This window comes from Schistocerca cancellata, chromosome 6 (genome assembly GCF_023864275.1).
Source record: "Schistocerca cancellata isolate TAMUIC-IGC-003103 chromosome 6, iqSchCanc2.1, whole genome shotgun sequence".
Classification (NCBI taxonomy): Eukaryota; Metazoa; Arthropoda; class Insecta; order Orthoptera; family Acrididae; genus Schistocerca; species Schistocerca cancellata.
The window spans coordinates 629,441,120-629,457,262 of NC_064631.1; the positions used below are offsets into that span (position 1 = coordinate 629,441,120).

At 43.4% G+C, this 16,143-nt stretch overlaps 1 protein-coding gene across 1 annotated transcript in view; it reads left to right on the forward strand.

Annotated features, from left to right (window-relative positions):
* The window catches only part of LOC126088457 (immunoglobulin superfamily member 10-like), a 349,239-nt gene that overhangs the window by 18,451 nt on the left and 314,645 nt on the right, over positions 1–16,143 (forward strand). The gene's annotated exons all lie outside the window — the stretch shown is intronic.

Genomic DNA, 16,143 nt, shown 5'->3' on the forward strand with positions numbered 1-16,143 from the left:
TGAACCTTCCTCTTATTTGTCCTTGGTTCTTCGATGTAGAGATCGAGCAGTAGAGGTGAGAGACAACATCCCTGTCTTACATCCCTTTTAATCAGAGCACTTTATTCTGCATATTCCACTCTAATTGTTCCCTCTTTGATCTTGTACATACATTGTACACCTAAGAGGTGTCTTTATCTCACATCAAGACCTCCGAGGCAGCTATCCCGAACTTGTTTGAAAAACTAACAACTGTATCCCTCATCTCACGTTTCATATTTGAAATGTTACCCAGCAACATTTTCTCCCTAGGTACCCCTCAATGTTGGAACAGAAAACACGTAGCAGGATCGTGAAGCCGACTAGTCGGGGCTCATGTACAGGGTGTTTCTAAAATGACTGGTATATTTGAAACGGCAATAAAAACTAAACGAGCAGCGATAGAAATACACCGTTTGTTGCAATATGCTTGGGACAACAGTACATTTTCAGGCAGACAGACTTTCGAAATTACAGTAGTTACAATTTTCAACAACAGATGGCGCTGCGGTCTGGGAAACTCTATAGTACGATATTTTCCACATATCCACCATGCGTAGCAATAATATGGCGTAGTCTCTGAATGAAATTACCCGAAACCTTTGACAACGTGTCTGTCGGAATGGCTTCACATGCAGATGAGATGTACTGCTTTAGCTGTTCAATTGTTTCTGGATTCTGGCGGTACACCTGGTCTTTCAAGTGTCCCCACAGAAAGAAGTCACAGGGGTTCATGTCTGGCGAATAGGGAGGCCAATCCACGCCGCCTCCTGTATGTTTCGGATAGCCCTAAGCAATCACACGATCATCGAAATATTCATTCAGGAAATTAAAGACGTCGGCCGTGCGATGTGGCCGGGCACCATATTGTATAAACCACGAGGTGTTCGCAGTGTCGTCTAAGGCAGTTTGTACCGCCACAAATTCACGAAGAATGTCCAGATAGCATGATGCAGTAATCGTTTCGGATCTGAAAAATGGGCCAATGATTCCTTTGGAAGAAATGGCGGCCCAGACCAGTACTTTTTGAGGATGCAGGGACGATGGGACTGCAACATGGGGCTTTTCGGTTCCCCAAATGCGCCAGTTCTGTTTATTGACGAAGCCGTACAGGTAAAAATAAGCTTCGTCAGTAAACCAAATGCTGCCCACATGCATATCGCCGTCATCAATCCTGTGCACTATATCGTTAGCGAATGTCTCTCGTGCAGCAATGGTAGCGGCGCTGAGGGGTTGCCGCATTTGAATTTTGTATGGATAGAGGTGTAAACTCTGGTGCATGAGACGATACGTGGACGTTGGCGTCATTTGGACCGCAGCTGCAACACAGCGAACGGAAACCCGAGGCCGCTGTTGGACCACCTGCTGCACTAGCTGTGCGTTGTCCTCTGTGGTTGCTGTACGCGGTCGCCCTACCTTTCCAGCACGTTCATCCGTCACGTTCCCAGTCCGTTGAAATTTATCAAACAGATCCTTTATTGTATCGCTTTTCGGTCCTTTGATTACATTAAATCTCCGTTGAAAACGTCGTCTTAATGCAACAACACTCTGTTCTAGGCGGTGGAATTCCAACACCAGAAAAATCCTCTGTTCCAAGGAATAAACCATGTTGTCTACAGCACACTTGCACGTTGTGAACAGCACACGCTTACAGCAGAAAGACGACGTACAGAATGGCGCACCCACAGACTGCGTTGTCTTCTATATCTTTCACATCACTTGCAGCGCCATCAGTTGTTGAAAATAGTAACTACTGTAATTTCGAAAGTTTGTCCGCCTGAAAATGTACTGTTGTCCCAAGCATATTGCAACAAACGGTGTATTTCTATCGCTGCTCGTTTAGTTTTTATTGCTGTTTCAAATATACCGGTCATTTTTGAAACACCCTGTAAGTTTGTAATGATCTAGGCATCTATGGCATATTAACGTTTTATCACCTTAAACTGAAAACTCGATTATGTCTCTTTTGCATTTCAAACATATTTCTTTGTGTTTTAGAGAATAACAACTTAGATGTACAACGGGTTATATTTGTAATTTGTGTGTTCCCTAAATATGGAAAACTTGTAGGACAATAGAGGAAGCTTGAAATCTACGAGATTTTTATTTGCTCTTTACACACTCAGTTCACATAAAAGTGCAGAGGACAAAATTATATAAAATGATTTCAACAGTAATTACACAATACGACACTAACTGTGTTGTGGGACCCCAAATTCTATGGAAGACTGCATGAAGAAAATGAAGCAACATTTCCTCATATGGGCAGTTCGTGAAATAGAAGTTAACGATACAAAAGAGGTCAAAACGTATAAAAAAATGGGCTATACAACTTGAAGGGCAGAGCAACTAATCTGAGAACTTCTCCGAATATGGATCATGCTGCCACCACTGTGACACTTACATTTCCCTAGTGGCCAGGAGACGAAGAATACAGCAACTTCCTGCTCCATCAACTGTCAACTTAAAAAAAAAGTAAACTAAATGAAAATAAAATAAAAAATAACTCCACATCAAGCGGCTACTCAATGATTTTGTCAGTAAGATACATATCACGAAAAAACGGGGAAACACACCAGAAACTTGTCACACAAAGCTTACCGAACGCACGTTAACAAACAAGAGCTTGGTACTGACCTAGATTTGTATCCCACCGCTTGTCAAGGGCGGAGACTGGATAGACTCAATCAATTGGATAAACCAAAAATTTCTCACGCCGCTCAGGCCTCTAAACGGCGTCCCGTCCTTCGGTGACCACAAAAAAAAAAAAAAAGATGGCTGAAATGACATACACATTTATTCTCTGGGGACTGCAGTCGTGGCAAGACTGTCCATGTCCGAAAGGGCAAGCGGCGGCTCTAGCCAATAAAAGCGCAGAGTGCGCCATGGCCTCATTTCCGCGAAACTGCTCATGTCCGTGTGGATGCCTGACCCTCCTAATAAGACTCACGGGTACTCCAGTGCCGACAGACTGGTACTCGGAACCACACCGGAAGTGCACCTTGCCATCACGAAAACCGTAAATCTCTCCTCCCAAGCAAACATGCATGGTACTCTCACTAAAATAACCACACAAAAGCGGCGGGAAAATGGAACAATATTACACAGTGATGTTTGGCAATTAGGTCACAGATTTATTGGGAACTGGTCTCACTGTATGGCTTGTGCGTGGTTAACAGAATGGAGGGCCATTTACAAGTGTTGTACTAGCCACATTCCAGAACAGCGATCAAACATCTGTCGTTTTCAATCTTCCAGACGAAAGGCGTTCTGTGATATGATCATTCTCAATAATAATTCAGGGAAAGGCTCACATTATCGGCAAAATCATGTAACGACAAAATAGTGGCCATTTCGTATTGAATGATTTACATGGTGTCCTACCATCACATCTCATTATTTATTAATACATCGTCTTTTTTTAATTGTTGAGTGTGCCTCAGAGATGAGTAATTTACTAATGCATCTAAAGCAAGTGGTTACAAGGTACAATGAATTGTATGAAAAAGTACAAAAATCCATATTTTGAGATATAAGAGCTCAAGTTGTCAGCAGTTCTGCCCACCATAAAATGATAACAAATAAAATAAGAAGTGACTTAGACTGCTGTGATTTATCAAGTAACATCATTACGCTTACTACATCACCACCAAGACACAAAATTGAGAAACACCTACAATTGAAACCTACAGATTTTTCCCAATACTGTTAAGGGAATTGAAAATCACTTAATAAGGTCCCATGTATTTGAGAAACAAAAGAGAAGCTCATTGAGGAAGATGATATCACATGCCCAGAAACTCCTTCAAATTTCCAGACCATCACAGTCAAAATTGGGACACGAAAGGAAGATGTGGTTCTACATCAGCTACCGATTCATAACCACATTCACATGCGGGAGGACTGTAAATGTTGATTCGATGTAGATGGATGGGAAAAGAGGCGCCGTTGAAAAGGAGCCAAATGATGGTGGATATCACTGATTGGTCAAAATCTGTACTCGTAAACCACGGCTTTACGGGAATTAAAGGTTGTAGCTACCTTTAATATCCTGAACATTTTCTGTATCTCTTGTCACTGTTGTTTTCGTGGCACTATATATGACCATTTTCTTAAAAGACATCTGTTATCTTCTTCTTGTCAGTGTTTCCCACATACTGTTGTCCTCGGCGATTCTGCGGTGAACCTCCTCACAGCTTACCTTATTAGTCTACCTAGTTTTCAACCTTCCTTTGCAGCACCACATCTAAAACGTTTCGATTTTCTTGTGTTCCGATTCTCCCAAAGTCCATATCTCAATGCCATACGATTCTGTACGCCAAACGTACATTCTCAGAAACGGTTTCCTCAACGTAAGACCTATGTTTGATAATAGTTGGCTTCTCTTGGCCAAGAATTCCCGTTTCGCTGGTGATAGTCTGATTTTTATGTCCCCCTTTCCCTTCCATCATGGGTAATTTTGCTGCCTAGACAGAGCATTCCATAACATCATCTATTACGTTATCACCAATTGTGATGTTCAGTTTCTCGCTGATCTCATCCCTGCTACTTCTCATTACTTTCACCTTCTTTCCATTTACTCTCAATCTATATTCTGTACTCATTAGACTGTTCGTTCCATTCAATAGAATCTGTAATACTTTCTCACTATGACTGAGGGTAGCAATATCATCAGCGACTCTTAACATCGAAAGGTTTCACCTTGAATTATACTCCCACACTGAAAACTTTTTTTTTATTTCCATGACTGCTGATCCACATTTTGTATATCATCCATCTACCCCTATAGCTTACGTGTATCTTTCTCAGAATTTCGAATATCTTGCATCATTTTACTTTGACGAAAGCTTTTTCCAGGTCGATATATCGTATGAACTTGTCGTGCTATTTCTTCATTCACGCTTCCATTATCAACTGCAACGTCAGAACTGCCTCTCTGGTGAATTTACCTTTCCTAAAAGCAAATTAACTGTCACCCAACAGATCCTTTACTTTCATTTCCATTCTTCTGCATTTTATCGCTGTTAGCAGCTTGGATGCATGAGCTGTGAAGCTGACTGTGTGACAGTTCTCGTACATATCAGCTCTTGTAATCTTACGAATTATGTGGATGATTTTTTTTTTCCTGAAGACTGATGATATATAGCCAGTCTCATACATTCTAAACATCAACGTGAATAATCGTTTTGTTGCAACTTCCCCAAATGATTTTAGAAACTCCGATGAAGTGGTATCTATACCTTCTGCCTTATTTGATGTTTAAGTCTCTCAAACCTTTTCTAAATTCTGTGCTAATACTGAATCTCTCCTTTATCGACGCATATTTCTTCTTACAGCACGTCGGCCCCCTCATAGAGCCTCTTTGTCTACTCTTTCCATATACCCGTTCTAACCTCTTCATTCAAAAGTGGAATTCGCATTGCACACTTCATGCTACAATCCTTGCTTTTAATTTCACCAAAGGGCCTTTTGATATTTCTGTGTGGTGTTCCAGTCCTCCCAACAATCGTTTCTTTTTCGCATTCTTCACGTTTCCCATGTAGTCATTTCACCTTAGCTTCCCTGAACTTTCTGTTTATTTCATTGTCACGTGATTTGTATATCTGTATTCCCGAATTTCTCTAAACATCTGTGTGCTTCCTTCTTTCGTAGCTCAACTGAAGTATTTCTTGTATTGCACATAGTTTCTGCGTTTTTACCTTCGTTATACTACGTCTTTCTCTTCAGTTTCTGTGACTGCCTATTTTAGAGACGTCCATTCCTCTTCATCTGAGCTGCTTACTGAGCTATTGTTTATCGCAATATCTACAATTTCTCAGAACTTCAATAATATCACTTTACTCATTAGTATTTCGGTATTCAGTTTCTTTACCCTTTGATTCATCCTGGCTAGTAACTTGAACTTCTACTGAAGCGTCCCCTTAGAAAAATTAATGAATTACTGTGCTGATTTTCAAACTGCTGAGCAGAACTGAACGTACTCAGACATTTCTCTCTTTACTCATTCTGATAACCACTAAACAGACACACAATATTTTTAGCGCAACGCAATCTGAATTTCAACAATCCCTACAAAAGAATGGCCCTGACTAACAATAACCTATAACTTTCATGAAACACTTACCTCACAAAAATCTTCGTTACTCCAACTACTGCAACACAGCGAGCGCCAATAATGCCAGCTAAATGATGCATTCTAACTACTAAAGGCACTAACTACTGATCGGCATAGTTAACGAATTAAAGATTTTGATAGAGAACAAACCATGTATTTACCTTAATATTGTTGAAAAGTCAAATTTACTCTTTCTGATGGACACACGTCCAGATCGTCCGCACTCAAAATTCTGCCATCTCTCTCCCCACATCCACCACTACTGGCGCATCACCTCCAAATGCGCAACGCTACGCGCTGTTCACATCCAACTGCCCAACACTACAATTAGGAAACGTCCCCTTAGAAAAATTAGAGAATTACTGTGCTGATAAACCTCTTACGTTATTTGATTTTCAAACAGCTGGGCAGAACAGAACGTACTCAGACATTTCTCTCTTTACTTATACTGATCAACACTAAACTGACACACAATATTTTTAGCGCAACGCAATGTGACTTTCAAAAATTCCTACTAAAGAATGGCGCTGACTAACAATAAACTATAACTTTCATGAATCACTTACATCACAAAAATCTTCGTTACTCGAACTACTACAATACAGCGAGCGCCAATAAGGCCAGCTAAATGAAAGATTCTAACTACTAAAGGCACTAACACACTAACAACTGATAAGCATAGTTAGCAAATGAAAGATTTTGATAGAGAACAAACCATTTTCCACAAGATTTCGGGATTGCAGCCGGATCTCGTTGACTTCTTTCCACGATATTTCGGCTGACAACCTTACAGCCATCTTCAGGCGAGTGTTTGACACTGGAGATTGCTACTGCAAGTCGCTCTATTTATACGTAAAAGTGCCGCAAGACGCGCATGCGCAAGTTACCGTTGCATGCGCGCCACCTGTCGATTCCAAGGCCCTCTACAATATTACTGCATCTATGGAGCGCAAACGAATGCGTGATACAAGTAAAAAATGCACGCAGACGTGTCCAAAACCATAAAATGCAAAATTTCCATATTAAAATTAAAAATTACTTGTCGCTCGATATGTCAGAAGCCATAAAAAGTTTTCTGTCGGTTGATATTAAAGAAATCAACGGGTCCCAAGCCTTATTCAATTGAAAGCTGCCATCACGATTAATGAGATTTTCCGCTAAACGTATTTCCACGGATTCCCTAACCACTGAATCCCAGAAGGATCTCTATGGGGCCAATGGAAATACAATGTTCGGCTATGGCTGACTTACTGGGCTGTAAAACGCGAGTGTGGCGCTCATGTTCAACGCAGCGGTCGTGTACTGTGCGTGTGGTCTGACCAATGTAGGCTTTCCCACACTCGCAAGGTATTTAACAAATTCCAGCCTTTCGTAATCCCATATCATCCTTGGCTGAGCCCAGAAGAGCACGAGTCTTTGTAGGTGGCCGGAAGATTGCTTTCACACGATGTTTCTTTAAAATTCGGCCTACTTTCGATGAAATGTTACCGAAATATGGGAGAAATGCTCTGGACTTAAACACCTCCTTATCCTCTTGATCTTGTGGGTGGTCATGTTTTTCATCCTTAAAGCAGTACTGACCTGTTGTGCAGAATATCCATTATGTTGAAATGCAGATTTCAAGTGCTCTAATTCGTCTGCAAGGCTGTCTTTATCAGACACGACATGCGCCCTATGCACCAACGTTCGAAGGACGCCCATAGTTTGTGAGTTTGTGACGGGTGATGATAGCTTGACGCCTGCAGGTACAGGTCGGTATGCGTGGGTTTTCGATAGACAGAATGCCCCAATGACCCATCCACCTTGCGATTGACCATGACGTCCAGAAATGGTAGGCAACCAACCTTTTCAACTTCCATCGTAAACTGAATGTTTGTGTGGATGGAATTCAGATGTTGTACATACCGTGACAGCTCTTCTTCACCGTGAGGCCACACTGCAAAGGTATCGTCCACGTATCGCCAGAAGACTGTTGGTTTAAACACTGAAACATCGCCCAATCGAGAGCCCTCTCCTCAAAGTCTTCCATATAAAGGTTTGCTACCAGAGGGGACAGAGGACTACCCATGGCAACACCGTCAAGTTGCTCAAAATATTCATTATCAAATAGAAAGTAAGTAGAGGAAAGGGCATGTTGAAACAGCGGCGTCATATCGGCCGTAAACATATTGCCGATAAGTGACAATGAATCCAAAAGAGGGGCCCTCATGAAGAGTGAAAAGACATCGAAAATTACTAACAAGTCCGAATCCTTCAGCTGTAGTGTTCTCAGTCTGTTGATAAAGTCAGCAGAGTTGCGAATATGGTGCGTACATTTGCCAACAAAAGGTCTCAGTAGCGAAGCCAGATAACTAGATAAATCATATGTCGGAGCACCGACATTGCTCACCATGGGGCGTAAGGGCACCTTATCCTTATTGATCTTTGGAAGACCATATAACCTCGGTGGAACAGAACTGTGAGGTCTCAATCTTTTCACAACTTCTTGCGGCAGAGAAGAGGAGTGTAGCAACTCTGACGTTTTCCTTTCTACTCTCCGAGTAGGGTCTTTATCAAGCTTCCTGTACGTTGTCTCACTCAACCAACTATATATCTTCTGATCATACATATCACGTGGCAATAGCACAGTGGCATTCCCCTTACCCGCCGGAAGGACCACCGTCTGAGGATCTTCCCGTAACTTGAGCAACGCAGCCCTTTCCATTGAAGAAATGTTGCTCTTCTGAGGCCGAGTTCTCGTAAGGACGCGACATGTTTCCCGCCTGATTTCTTCTGCTGCTTCACTGGATAGAGGCCTGACAGCTTCTTCAACAGCATTAATAAAATCTGTTAAAGGTAAGGTCCTAGGTGTCGGTGCGAAGTTCAGACCTTTCCCAAGTACCGACAGTGTCACGTTGTCTAAATCCTTATCCGTGAAATTTACCACAGAGCGTCGAAAAACATCTTCTTGTCGTGACGTTGCTGAGAGTCGGTCGAACTTCAATGATTGTCTTAAAGAATACTCCTGACGGACCTAGTCTGATTTGGCCCATGTTACACCATCGACCCATTCCCAGGAGAGGGAAGAAAGATTAGATGCAATCTTCATATGCAAATAAAACAGCTCTCTCGAAACCATGTCCAGTTCCCGGAGGGTGAAACGTATCCTCTCCTTCACAAGGGCTAAACTTGCTTTACGTGTGATGAACTTCGCCGCGGCGGTCTTGATAAAACGTGTCACTCTGGCAAACTTCGGAATTAGGCCATTATCCCGGCATTTCAGTAAGGAACGTAAAGCACATAACAATCTCACACGTTTGTTTCGTAACTTATCCAACTTCTGGATGTTAGATGCCATCTCCTCCCCGAAGAGGTATTTGATGTGACTCTTGAAGTTTTCCCGGCGTATCGAATATTCCACAAGATTTCGGGATTGCAGCCGCATCTCGTTGACTTCTTTCCACGATATTTCGGCTGACAACCTTACAGCCATCTTCAGGCGAGTGTTTGACACTGGAGATTGCTAGTGCAAGTCGCTCAATTTATACGTAAAAGTGCCGCAAGACGCGCATGCGCAAGTTACCGTTGCATGCGCGCCATCTGTCGATTCCAAGGCCCTCTACATATTTCTGATGGACACACGTCCAGATCGTCCGCTCTCAAAATTCTGCCATCTCTCTACCCACATCCACCACTGCTGGCGGATCACCTACAACTGCGCAACGCTACGCGCTGTTCACATCCAGCTGCCCAATACTACATAGCAAATATTCCAACAATGCAAACCAGCCACAGACTTCACACAGCACAGTCAGTGATTTCCGTATAGAGCGCTACGTGGCGTTACCAACATAAAAACCTAAACAGCCTACTTACACAACCTACTCTTTATCATTACCGGATTGTGTTCTCAGTCTATATGTGCCCCTGGGTACATCATACAATCCGGTAACTGTTTTCGGAATCTCTGTACAACCATGATGTTATCTAACTGAAATCTTCCTGTATCTTCCGGCATTTTTCTGCTGTACCTCTCACATTAGTAGTTCTTGAACACAGTATTCGCTATTACCATCTGGAATTTTCGGCAGAACTCAACTAGTCTTTCTTCTCTGTCATTCCTACTACCAAACCCATATTGTTCCGTATCCCTTTCTTTTATTCCTTCCCCTACAACCGCATTCCGATCCCCAGTGACTATTAGATTTTCATATTGTTTTAGGAACTGGATTACAGATTCAGTATCCAGACCTATTTTCCCCACTTTTTCATCTCCTGCTTACGATGTGGACATTTCTACCTGAACTGTTGTTGTCGATTTGGTTTCCCGTCGATTCTGATGAAACAACTATATCAGTCAATTGTTCACAGTAACTCATTATGTGTCCTACCTTTCTATTCGTAACTAAAGCTACACCCGTTACACTCTCTCTGTTGCTGTTGATACTTCCCTATGATTATAAGATGTGACCAGAAATCCTTGTCTTCGTTCCCTTTTACTTCAATAACGCCCACTATTTGTAGATTGAACCATAAGATTTCCATTTTCAGGTTTTCTAGCGTCCCTATCATACTCAGACTTCTAACATTCCACTCCCAGACTAGTAGAAAGATGTACCTTAGTTGGGTATTCACACTTTTTCTCATAGTCACCTCTCCCTGTGCGGTCCCCTACTGGAGATTCGAATTGGAGATTAGTCCGGAGGCTTTTGCCACTGGAGAGTTCAGTACGAGACTATTTCAGGCAAAGGCCCCAAGTCCTGTGGATGATTTTTATTCAACATTTAAGCAATGGTGGGGTTGGAAACCGAGACTGAGGATGTCTTGAGCACGAGTGGCCTAAAAATACAAGCGTCGAACAAATGCTGCTTGTATTCAACGATATAGTGTTGTGATCAGTTGAAAGTATCATATCGATTTAATAAGAGATCTTATAGATATCCTTTGGTACATAAAACTAGTCAGAAAACTATTACATAAGTAACGAAGAAAGGACATCAGATTGAAAAAATACGGAAAATGACAAGGATTGTCGATGTTTTATAGAAGCCCGAAACTTGGCACCGACTTCAGTGTGAAATTCTGTCAGTAATTTCCGCAATGAATCTCTGTCTCAAAAACTGGCAGCAGAAAATCTAAACACATTCTAGCAGAATGTAAGGTACGCCATGACATGACACAATCACAGTCTTCATTGGACGATATAGATGTTACTGACTATATGGCCACTCAAACAGAATTACCAAACTCAGTTTTCCGGTTCCTTTCGCCGAGAAAGATGTAATCAGTTATCCAGAATTCGAATCAAGAACAGCCCCCAAAATGAGTAACTGAGAAACAGATATACTTGGTGCAGCGAATAACCTAAATGACATACTAAATGCAAGTCTTTTAGTCCAGATTTTATAGCATTTTGGATCATTTTACAGTATGCTGTTACAGCAACTACATTTTTGGTAATAGTATACAACCGCTCTCTCGACAAGAGACTCGTACCTGAAGTGTGCTCCCTGCCGCCGTTGGATAAGCAGCTGCAGCAGCAAGTCGTATACTCCTAGCTCACTCATTTGTTAGATAGTTTAATTCTTAATTTCTTTGCGTGGTTTTGGTACTTGCATTGTTTAATTCATAAATTTCGGGCATATTATAGTATTTGAGAGTTGTAGCATCGCGTTTTAGTACCTGAATAGTGTAAAATCGCGTAGTCTCCTTCCGCCGCCGAGCAGTGCGTCAGCAGTGCACAGGTGGCAGCATTACTGCATTTACTAGGCAATCTCGTATTTTAATAACCGTTTAAATTTTGTGTCGATTTGTTTGCGCTCTCTGTAGATTAGTTCAGACGTTCATTGCACAACAGTTTTTAGCATGGATAGGGACTGCAACTGCTGTGTTCGGATGCAGGCTGAGTTGGCATCCCTTCGCTCCCAGCTTCAGGCAGTGTTGGCTTCGGTCACACAGCTTGAGGCTGTTGCCAATGGGCATCACTGTGAGGGTCCGGATGGGGGTTTGTCGGGGACGGCCAGCTCGTCCCACGCATCCCCCGATCGGGCTACAACTGTGGTTGCCCGGGATACTGCCCGCATTGAGGCTGATCCCTCACCTGTGGTAGAGTGGGAGGTTGTCTCAAGGTGTGGCAGGGGGCGAAAGACATTCCGGAGGGCTGAACGGAAGGCCTCTCCAGTTTGTCTGACGAACCAGTTTCAGGCTCTTTCTCAGGCTGATACTGATCTTCGGCCTGACATGGCTGCTTGTCCTGTTCCAGAGGTTGCCCCTCAGTCTGCAAGATCCGGGCGGTCGCAGAGGGTGGGCTTACTGGTAGTTGGGAGCTCCAACGTCAGGCGCGTAATGGGGCCCCTTAGGGATATGGCAGCATGGGAGGGGAAGAAGACCAAAGTGCACTCCGTGTGCATACCGGGGGGAGTCATTCCAGATGTGGAAAGGTTCCTTCCGGATGCCATGAAGGGTACAGGGTGCACCCATCTGCGGGTGGTCGCTCATGTCGGCAACAACGATGTGTGTCGCTATGGATCGGAGGAAATCCTCTCTGGCTTCCGGCGGCTATCTGATTTGGTGAAGACTGCCAGTCTCGCTAGCGGGACGAAAGCAGAGCTCACCATCTGCAGCATCGTCGACAGGACTGACTGCAAAGGCCTGAGTCGTGCTTCGGTAGCTCAGTTGGTAGAGCACCTGCCCGCGAAAGGCAAAGGTCCCGAGTTCGAGTCTCGGTCGGGCACACAGTTTTAATCTGCCAGGAAGTTTCATATCAGCGCACACTCCGCTGCAGAGTGAAAATCTCATTCTGGAAACATCCCCCAGGCTGTGGCTAAGCCATGTCTCCGCAATATCCTTTCTTTCAGGAGTGCTAGTTCTGCAAGGTTCGCAGGAGAGCTTCTGTAAAGTTTGGAAGGTAGGAGACGAGGTACTGGCAGAAGTAAAGCTGTGAGTACCGGACGTGAGTCGTGCTTCGGTAGCTCAGTTGGTAGAGCACCTGCCCGCGAAAGGCAAAGGTCCCGAGTTCGAGTCTCGGTCGGGCACACAGTTTTAATCTGCCAGGAAGTTTCATATCAGCGCACACTCCGCTGCAGAGTGAAAATCTCATTCTGGAAACATCCCCCAGGCTGTGGCTAAGCCATGTCTCCGCAATATCCTTTCTTTCAGGAGTGCTAGTTCTGCAAGGTTCGCAGGAGAGCTTCTGTAAAGTTTGGAAGGTAGGAGACGAGGTACTGGCAGAAGTAAAGCTGTGAGTACCGGACGTGAGTCGTGCTTCGGTAGCTCAGTTGGTAGAGCACCTGCCCGCGAAAGGCAAAGGTCCCGAGTTCGAGTCTCGGTCGGGCACACAGTTTTAATCTGCCAGGAAGTTTCATATCAGCGCACACTCCGCTGCAGAGTGAAAATCTCATTCTGGAAACATCCCCCAGGCTGTGGCTAAGCCATGTCTCCGCAATATCCTTTCTTTCAGGAGTGCTAGTTCTGCAAGGTTCGCAGGAGAGCTTCTGTAAAGTTTGGAAGGTAGGAGACGAGGTACTGGCAGAAGTAAAGCTGTGAGTACCGGACGTGAGTCGTGCTTCGGTAGCTCAGTTGGTAGAGCACCTGCCCGCGAAAGGCAAAGGTCCCGAGTTCGAGTCTCGGTCGGGAACACAGCATGTTGTTATCAACGGAGAGACGTCTACAGACGTTAAAGTAACCTCTGGTGTGCCACAGGGGAGTGTTATGGGACCATTGCTTTTCACAATATATATAAATGACCTAGTAGATAGTGTCGGAAGTTCCATGCGGCTTTTCGCCGATGATGCTGTAGTATACAGAGTAGTTGCAGCATTAGAAAATTGTAGCCAATTGCAGGAAGATTCGCAGCAGATAGGCACTTGGTGCAGGGAGTGGCAACTGACCCTTAACATAGACAAATGTAATGTATTGCGAATACATAGAAAGAAGGATCTTTTATTCTACGATTATATGATAGCGGAACAAACACTGGTAGCAGTCACTTCTGTAAAATATCTGGGAGTATGCGTGCGGAACGATTTGAAGTGGAATGATCATATAAAATTAATTGTTGGTAAGACGGGTACCAGGTTGAGATTCATTGGGAGAGTCCTTAGAAAATGTAGTCCATCAACAAAGGAGGTGGCTTACAAAACACTCGTTCGACCTATACTTGAGTATTGCTCATCAGTGTGGGATCCGTACCAGATCGGGTTGACGGAGGAGATAGAGAAGATTCAAAGAAGAGCGGCGCGTTTCGTCACAGGGTTATTTGGTAACCGTGATAGCGTTACGGAGACGTTTAACAAACTCAAGTGGCAGACTCTGCAAGAGAGGCGCTCTGCATCGCGGTGTAGCTTGCACGCCAGGTTTCGAGAGGGTGCGTTTCTGGATGAGGTATCGAATATATTGCTTCCCCCTACTTATACCTCCCGAGGAGATCACGAATGTAAAATTAGAGAGATTATAGCGCGCACAGAGGCCTTCAGACAGTCGTTCTTCCCGCGAACCATACGCGACTGGAACAGGAAAGGGAGGTAATGACAGTGGCACGTAAAGTGCCCTCCGCCACACACCGTTGGGTGGCTTGCGGAGTATAAATGTAGATGTAGATGTAGAAGTCTGAACAGCTTCACGGCTCGCACCAGCGCACATAAAAGGAAACAGAAGAAATCTTCTCAATTATAGGATAATTTCACTTACAATAGTCTTCATAGCCGAGGTCGTAGACGCACACTTAAGCGAGATATGCCGCTTCGAATACTGCTAATGCAGCTTTTTCCCTACTAATATTTGGCCGGCTAGATAAATGGGGTACACTTCTTTATCACCAGTGTTTGCACCGAAGTCCTGGATCCTGCTCGAAACCTCTCTGCAATCTGTCAAGTACTAAGGGCATGTGGCTTTTTTGACGGTGATCTGTACGTCGGATGTTGAAGTTAAGATCACTGGACCCCTTGGGGCTAATGTTAGCAGTAGGCTATGTGGCAGCACGAGGTTTTAAACTTTCCCCTCCTTTCAGCCATAACAACTCAAACACATCACTACCCTTTAAAGTCATTCGTAATATGCCTTCCCAGAAGGGTTTTGACTGCGTCTCCTATCAGACAGCTTATGGAGTATCTCAGTGGTATGACTGAGATCGTATTTTCTGAGAAACAAGTGTTATAGATGATCCGCAGTTATTAATGTATATAAGCTTTTTAGGAGACTATCTGAGGAGTCATCTTAGATTGTTTTAGACGATGCTATCGTTTAGAGTCTGGTAAAGTCATCAGAAGGTCCAAACTAAATCGAAAAAGATGTAGGCAAGATGTATGTACGATACGAAAGATGTAATTCAACCATAATAAGGACTGTGAGATCTTCTACACATGTACGTAAAGAATCCGACAAACTTCGGATATACCGTCAATATACAATTTTAAGGATTGTCGATTCGTCTTAATACCCAGGGATTAAAGTTACGAAAAATTTAAAGTGGACTGGAAAAAGTTCTAATTTAAATTAGAACTAGCACAAAGAAATTTTGTGTGGAAGGCGAACCGAAGACCTCTTTATATTGGCAGAACACTTAAAGATGCAACAATTCTGCTAAAGAGACTGCCTTCAGTACGCTTGTCCGTCGTCTTCCGAAGTACTGCTGCACAATATGGGATTCTAGACAGTTAAGATTGACGAACGACATATGAAAAGTTGAGAAAAAAGCTGTCTGTTTTGTATCATTGCGAGAATTGATGAGAAGGTGTTAAGGATATTATCTAGTTGGGGGTTCACTAATTAACACAAAGGTTTTTCTTGTTGCGACCGGATGTTTTAAAGAACTTTCAATCTTCAATTTTCTGTTCCGAAGCGAGCACGTTTTCGTGACTCCTACTTGCGTATGGGGAAATGAAAGTCGTAAAGAAAGAGAAATGAGTACTCGAACAGAAAGAACTCATTCCTCCCTCGTGTTAGTTGAGAACGTAACGCAAAAAGAAACAAAAAAAAACTGCAAGTGGTTCTGTGAACCACCTGGTAGGAACGTGAGTGAGATTTGCAGAGTA